We start from the raw sequence: 7,426 nt of genomic DNA, 5'->3' as shown, positions 1-7,426 counted from the left end.
CCTTCAGCCCTGCAGGTGAAAACAGTTCCCTCCCTGCTGTCACCTGTCCCAATTCAGCACCGCCCTGTGGCTTCCCGGCTCCCGGACGGCGCCTCTGCCAGCGGCAACCCTGCTGGATTCTTAATTGTCCCACTGAGGATGCCATTGGTTTCCTCCTGGGATCCAAACTAATCACACAAGACTAGATGATGGAGAGCCAAGAAAGCATGGGGCGGTGGCGGGGACGGAGGGGAAGCGTTTTGAGCCGATCAAGGCAGGTGACAGGAGAGAAGCAAACCCGAGAGGGGCCGAGTCCCTGGGCGGGCGGCAGGGCTGGAGCGTGAACAGCAGCGAGGGATGCGTCTCGAGGGAAAAAGGCGGCGGGAGAGAATGAGGGGAAGGCAGGAAGGAAGAGGCAGGGAGACCCAGCGCTGGGGAAGGAAGACACGAAGAGGGTGAGGAAGGAACCCCGGCCTAAAGGGGGAAGGCGGCGGCTGGGACAGGGCCAGAGGCGTACGCCGGGGCCGGGCAGCTCCCCCTCTCGTGCCAGCGGTGCCTCCGGTCCCGCCCCCGCTGCCGCCCGCGCTCCGGGAGGGGCAGACCCGCTGGACGCCGCAGTCACCGCGCCGCCTTCGCGGGCGTCCCGGGGGCCGGAGGGAACGGCCTTTCCTGGCTGTCCCCGTGGCTTCGCTGCGGGAACTCACGCCGCCCCCGAGGCTGCCGCCGGCTCCGGGAATCTGCCCAGCTGAAAAGCCAGGGCGCCGGGGCCTGACTCCCCACACCCAGGTTTCCCGGGCATCGAGACCCAACGGGAGCGGGACTTCCTCGGACACCGACGGCGAAGGACAGAGACAGCCCAGGCAGGGGCGGCTCCTCTCGGCCACACCGACCTGCCCTTCGCAGGGTGTCCCGGGCCGGCGGAGGCAGAGAAAACCAGCTTGCGGGAACGCAGTCGCTGCCAGCGCCAGGGCCGGGCCAGTGGGAGTCCACACCGTGCGTACCAGGGCCGCCGCGCCCCCAACGGAAGTCCCGCCCCCGGCTATGGAGGCCCCGCCCCTCGCTTCTTCCCATTCCTGCTTCCCTGGCAGTCCCGTTACCACGCTGTCCCGTCGCGAAGGCCCTCGCCCCCCCGCATTCCCCGCCCCCGCATCACCCCGCCCCACCCCACCCCCTTGGCCCCGCCTCACTTTAAGTTCGCCCCGCCCCTCCCCGTCCCCGCCCCTCCCGTCCCCGCCCCTCCTCCGGCCCCGGCCCCGCCCCCGCCTCGACCCCGGGGGGCGGCGGCTGCCGAGGCGACCGTTGCGCGCGCGGGCGGTGGCGCGGGCCGAAGCGCCTGGAGCGGGAGCGAGCGGCGCGGCAGGGTAGGTGTGCGGGGCCGGGGCGGGGGCTTGGCGCGCCGCCTCCGCTCTTTCTTTCGTCTCCAGGGCGCGCGCGCGCGCCCTCCGCCTCCCGGCCGACCCCGGCCAGCCCTGCGCGGCGCCCGTCCCCTCGGGGTCGCCGCCCGCCCGCCCTGCCTTTTGTTCGCCGGCCTGACTCAGGCTCCTGGTCCCGGGCCCGGCGCGGGGCGGGGCGGGGCGGGGGCGGGCGGCGCGGGGCGCGGGCCTGTGGGGCCTCCGGCCGGGCGGGTGCGCGGCCTCCTGGGGCCCCGCGCTGTGAGGCCCGCCCGGGCCCTTGGCGGGACCCGCGGGGGCAGCGCCGCGCAGGGAGTCCCGCGGGCGAGGAGCGCCCGGGAGCGCTGGGAAGGTTCCCTCGTCGGACTCCACGAGCGGCCGCTTTGTTAGGGCAGAAGCTGCCTCCCGAGACCCGAACTCCAGACCCACTGCGGCGACCTGGGGTCGGCTGAGCCGCGGTGCCGCGCTTGTGCAGTGTAGACAGAGGGGTCCCAGAGCCGTGCAGTGTAGACAGAGAGGGGGCCCAGAGCCATGGAGTGGAGACAGAGAGGGGACCCAGAGCTGTAGAGTGTAGACAGAAAGGGGGCCCAGAGCCGTGGAGTATAAACAGTGGAGTGTAGACAGAGAGGGGGCCCAGAGCTGTGGAGTGTGGACAGAGAGGGGGCCAGAGCTGTGGAATGTAGATAGAGAGGGGGCCCAGAGCTGTGGAGTGTGGACAGAGAGGGGCCCAGAGCTGTGGAATGTAGATAGAGAGGGGGCCCAGAGCCGTGGAGTGTAGACAGAGAGGGCCCAGAGCCGTGGAGTGTAGATAGAGAGAGGGCCCAGAGCCGTGGAGTGTAGACAGAGAGGGCCCAGAGCCATGGAGTGTAGACAGAGAGGGGACCCATAGCTGTGGAGTGTAGACAGAGTCTCATAGCCATGCAGACGGAGAAGGGGCCCAGAGCCATGGAATGTCGACTGTGGAGTGTAGACAGGGGGTCCAGAGCCGCGGAGTGTAGACAGTGGAGTGTGGACAGAGAAGGGGCCCATCGCCGTGGAGTGTGGACTGTGGAGTGTAAACAGATAGGGGGTCCCGAGCCATGAAGTGTAGACAGTGGAGGGTGAACAGAGAGGGGGCCCAGAGCCGTGGAGTGTGGACTGTGGAGTGTAGACAGATAGGGGGCCCCGAGCCATGAAGTGTAGACAGTGGAGGGTGAACAGAGAGGGGGCCCAGAGCCCTGAGTGTGGACAGAGAGGACCACCTGGCCTCTCACCTGCCTGGTCACTTGCTGGGAATGTGTCCCTGGGCAGGTGGCCACCTTCTCTGCGCCTGAGTTTCCTCATTGGACCTGTCTTTGGGGCTGCCGCAAGGGCTAAAGAGTGTCTTTGTCTGAAGTCCTCAGCGTGGTCCATGCTGTCCTGTGCAGGGCCCTTGTGAGGCCACAGGGACGTGCAGGATGGCTGGCAAGGCCTGCACAGAAGGGGCCCTGGGGGCCTTCCCAGGCAAGGCAGCAGCCCCACCATTCACAGCAAGGAGACTACCAAGGAGGGCAGAGAGGCTGCTTCGGGCAGCAAGGGCTGCTGGAGTGGAGTCCTGCTGGTCTTCTCCTAGAGAAGGGGCTGAGGCCTGCCCCTAGAGAAGGCGACGTGGGGAGGGCAGAGCGATTCTGAGTAAGAGGGAAGCAGTTTATATTTCACTTTACAAAGTAATTGTCACAGTGTGAAGTTTCTTCCCCTGAAAAAGCGATATAAAAAGGTCCATCGTGGCCAGTGCTTTTGGGGACTTGAGATGATGGATATCGGGTGCCCAGGCCCTGCGTGGTACCTCAGCTGGATGCTCCGCAGGTGGGAGAGGCCATGTTGGCTGAGGGCAGGGGCTCAGACAAGGGCAGTGGGGTGGCTGAGCCTGCACAAGTTGGTGCACCCCTGTCTGGGTCTTTTTCTTAAAACTGCAAGTCCAGCCTTGTCTCTGAGACCTCTTGAGGCTGGAACCTGCCCTCGGACAGGCTTACATTTCTAGCCCTGGTAACTGCAATGATGCGGATGCCTCTGTGACTGGCAGAGCAGAGGGAGAAGCGACAGGGCAGTGGTGACTGGAGGTCTCAGGAAGGTTGACAAAGACAAGGGCGGAGGAAAGGTCCCTCGATGTGGACTGCTCAGGATCTGTGGAGTGCCCAGGAGAGGGCAGGGGTGGGCGTGGCCTGAGGGCATGTCATGGGGAGGGTCAGGAGGTGGGAGGGAGGCACTGGACAGGGACTGCAAAGAGGAGGGAATCCAGGGTCAAGGGCTGGCTCCCTTTCTGCCCTGTTTAGGATGAGGGTCTTGGGGAAGAAGGGGTGGCCAGGCCGAGGAGACCTGTGGCGCTGGGAGCTGGGACTCAGTGAGGTCCTGGAAGTGGTGAGGGTCCAGAGGTGATGGCTGGGGAGCCAGCTAGCCTGGCTGCTGCTGTGGGAAGGTCGGGGGGTAGAGCAGGTGAGGACGGGCTGAGGCTGCTGGAAGTCAGCGCTTCAGGCTGATGGAAGGGGGCTGAGCGGGCTCTGCGGGCCTGGTTGGCAGTGTGCGGATCACGTTGTCTTTGGACCTTTATTTTTGTCTGAGACTGGACAAGCAAAACAATCAGGCTGGGCTGGGTGCGGTGACTTACGCCGGTAATACCAGCACTTTGGGAGGCCGAGGCAGGTGGATCACCTGAGGTCAGGAGTTTGAGACCAGCCTGGCCAACATGGTGAAACCCCGTCTCTACTAAAATACAAAATTATCCGGGTGTGGTGGCACGCACCTGTAATCCCAGCTACTCGGGAGGCTGCGACAGAAGAATCGCTTGAACCTGGGAGGCGGAGGTTGCAGTGAGCCAAGATTGCGCCATTGCACTCCAGCCTGGGTGACAAGAGCAAAACTCTGTCTCAAAAAAAAAACAAACAAAAAAAAAACCAAAAAACAAAAAACTCCATCTCTAAAGCAAAGACAAACCAACAACAACAACAAACAGGCTGAAAGAATAAACAACTCATTAGTTACGACCTAACGCCTGCGGGGCTTCAAGCACACAAAATCCTAAAGCCCAGAGCATTTTACATTTTATTTGAATTTGGTGGAATTCCTAGAAACATTTCCCTTCCCAGTTGTATGAGTTTCCTATTGCTGTGTAACAAAGCACCACTCACTTAGTGGCTGAAAATGGCTAAAGTTTATTCCCCCTAGTTGGGCTGAAACTGGTGTCATCGTCAGCTGGCCAAGCTCCCTCCCGAGGCACTGGAGGAGAACGTTTGCCCGCCCCGGTCAGCTTCTGGAGGCTGGAGGAGAACCATTTGCCCCCCTGGTCAGCTTCTGGGGGCTGGAGGAAAACTGTTTGCCCCCCTGGTCAGCTTCTGGGGGCTGGAGGAAAACTGCCCCCCCCGGTCAGCTTCTGGGGGCTGGAGGAAAACTGCCCCCCTGGTCAGCTTCTGGAGGCTGGAGGAAAACTGCCTCCCTGGTCAGTTTCTGGAGGCTGGAGGAAAACTGTTTGCCCCCCTGGTCAGCTTCTGGGGGCTCGCCTCATTCCTTGGCTCCCGGCTCCTGCCCTGCTTCCATTGTCACGTCTCTGTCTTTCTCCTCCTCTTTATTTTCTCTTTTTAGAGACAGGGTCTCACTTTGCTGCCCAGGTGGAGTGTGGTGGCACAATCATAGCTCACTACAGCCTTGAACTCCTGGCTCAAGCCATCCTCCTGCCTCAGCCTCTTGAGTAGCTGGGACCCCAGGCATGTGCCACCATGCCCAGCTAATATTTTCTGTCTTTTTTTTTTTTAGGTAGAGATGGGGTCTCACTATGTTGCCCAGGCTGATCTTGAACTCTTAGCCTCAAGTGGTCCTCCTGCCTTAGCTTCTCAAAGGGTTGGGATTGCAGGCAGGAGCCACCGCGCCTAGCCTCTGGCTTCCTCTGCTATCTTCAAATGTCCAGGATAATCTCCTCCTCCTGGGAGCCTTAGTTTCCTCACATCTGCAGATCCATATTGTCGTATAGCTTTCACAGTCCCAGAGATTAGGGCCTGGATATCTTTGGGGATTGCTATTCAGCCTACAGCAGGCTCCTCACTTGTCTTCGAAACGACTTCACTTTTCCCATTTTGTGCGAGGAGCAGCCATCTCATGCATCTTCCCCGGGATGGGCAGGGTTTGTCGAGGGAAGGTCCCTGTGGTTTCACTTCCCTGCCCTCGGAGAGAGGCGGGAGCCGTCCTGGAAACAGGTGTCCTGGGAAGGAAGATAAGCCTTGCTCAGGATGCAAGCTCCAGTCATGAGAGGCTGTGGGAGGTCACTCATGCGGTGCCTTTTTAGGAGGTGGGGTCATTACCAGTTCCAAACTAGATACGGTACACAGTGCTCATGCAGTTTTACCTGTGGTTTTTGGGGGCCGCTGTTGCAGAAGTTGCCTAGAGTCTTCCGTGAAGGAGCCTCTTGCCTCGGGCTCTAGGCAAGGAACTCTTGTGTTAGAAGTTCCCTTCTTCCATATATTTTAAGGTCTGGACTTCAGTGAAAGAGAAAAGAAACATCTAGTTCTTTCTGTTTTTCTTTTCTTTCTGCTTTTCCGTGGACTTGCTGTCTGCAACTCTGTAATCATGGTGATACCTGATACGCATACACTCTCTACTCACATATCTTTTCCTACATCTTTGTGTCCCTTAGCAGTGATCTTAGTTGTCCTTCCAGCGTGGCTGAAAAAGGGCTGAGTCTGTGGATTGAAGCGTCCAGTCGTAGGCATTCTCCTGCCCTGCCTGGCCCCAGCCCCCAGAGGCGGGATCCTAAGTGGCCTGTTTTCTCAGGCATTTACTGCTGTTGAAGCTGCTCCTTTAAAGTTTTAGACATTTTATTTCTCCCAAAGGCCGAGGGGAGGTTTAGCTCTCCTCTGTCCCACCAGCCTTGCTGTCCCTCTATGTGCCATCATAATCACATCACCATTTTTGGTGACATCTACAGTCCTTGCTCCTGTGTGACTTTAAGCATTGCTCATTATTGAGCCAAGGAGTGCCCTGAGCACAGGTCCTCTCTCACAGCCCTGAGGATTAGCATCTTCTCATCACCCACCTATCAAAATGATTTGTTTTTCATTGCATCCAGGACACTAGCCCCATCCCCACCCCTTTGTGATTGGGAGCCTTCTTCTGCTCCCGTTTGCCCTGGTCTCCAGGAGACCTGCTGCGCTGCTGTCACCCGCATTTCCCCCTGCTGTCCTCCATCTGTGGGGCTCCCTGTGCACTGGTTCCTGCTCTTCTCTCTCTGCCTGGCTCACTCCTCATTTTGCTGAAGTCCTACTCTTTTGATACCTAAGAAACATCACATAGGTATTTTTTTTTGTCCTTGATTTAGAAAACATCTTTATTTTACTCTCTGGTTACCTCTTAACTTAGCTGGGTATAAAATTTTAGACTGAACGATTTTTTCAGAATTTTGAAAATGTTGCTTCATTGCATTTGGTTTCCGTGCTGTTGAGAAGTCTGATGCCATTCTGATTTCAGTTCTTCTGTGTGTGATCTCTCCTGCCCCAAGCTCATAGAAGCGGCTCTTTTCCCTCAGTGTTCGGAGAAACCTGATCATGGCATCTGCTTCCGTTTATTGTGCTGGGCACTCCGTGGGCCCTTTCAGTCTGAGGATAGAAGTTTTTAAATTTCAAAGATAATTTTCTTTCAGTTTTGCTGTTTTCTCTTTCTGGAACTTTTATTTGGAGGTTGGACCTCCTAGGTTGCTCCTCTAATTCTCTTTTTTCTCATCTTGTTGATCTCTTTGATGTTTGTTCAATTTTTCTTTTTTTTTAAGAGAAGGAGTCTCACTCTTTTGCCCAGGCTGGAGTGCAGTGGTGCAATCATAGCTCACTGCAGCCCCAAACTCCTGGGCTCAAGCGATCCCCCTACCTCAACCTCCTGAGTAGCTGGGAGCACAAGCATGTACCCCCACACCTGGCAATTTTTACTTTTCATTTTATTTTTTCATAGTCTCGTCATGTTGCCCCTTTGCTGTTTCTAAGAAGTCAGTCACTCTGGTAGCTGCGTTGCTCCTTTGTGTTATATGGTGATGTGCTTTCAAGCTCCTCTCCGGATTTTTGGCT

General features: G+C 58.2%; 1 protein-coding gene across 2 annotated transcripts in view; it reads left to right on the top strand.

Moving 5' to 3' along the window:
• Positions 1-1,251: 1,251 nt before the first annotated feature.
• The window catches only part of RGS12 (regulator of G protein signaling 12), a 147,303-nt gene continuing 141,128 nt past the window's right edge, over positions 1,252-7,426 (top strand). For both annotated transcript variants that reach the window (XM_030801065.1, XM_030801066.1), the window contains exon 1: positions 1,252-1,340. The gene's annotated coding sequence lies outside the window, so the exon portion shown is untranslated. The remainder of the gene's footprint in view (positions 1,341-7,426) is intronic.

Source organism: Nomascus leucogenys, chromosome 20 (assembly GCF_006542625.1).
Source record: "Nomascus leucogenys isolate Asia chromosome 20, Asia_NLE_v1, whole genome shotgun sequence".
In the NCBI taxonomy this organism is placed as follows: Eukaryota; Metazoa; Chordata; class Mammalia; order Primates; family Hylobatidae; genus Nomascus; species Nomascus leucogenys.
The sequence above is the reverse complement of the archived record's forward strand: the minus strand, read 5'-3'. Positions and strand labels throughout refer to the sequence as shown.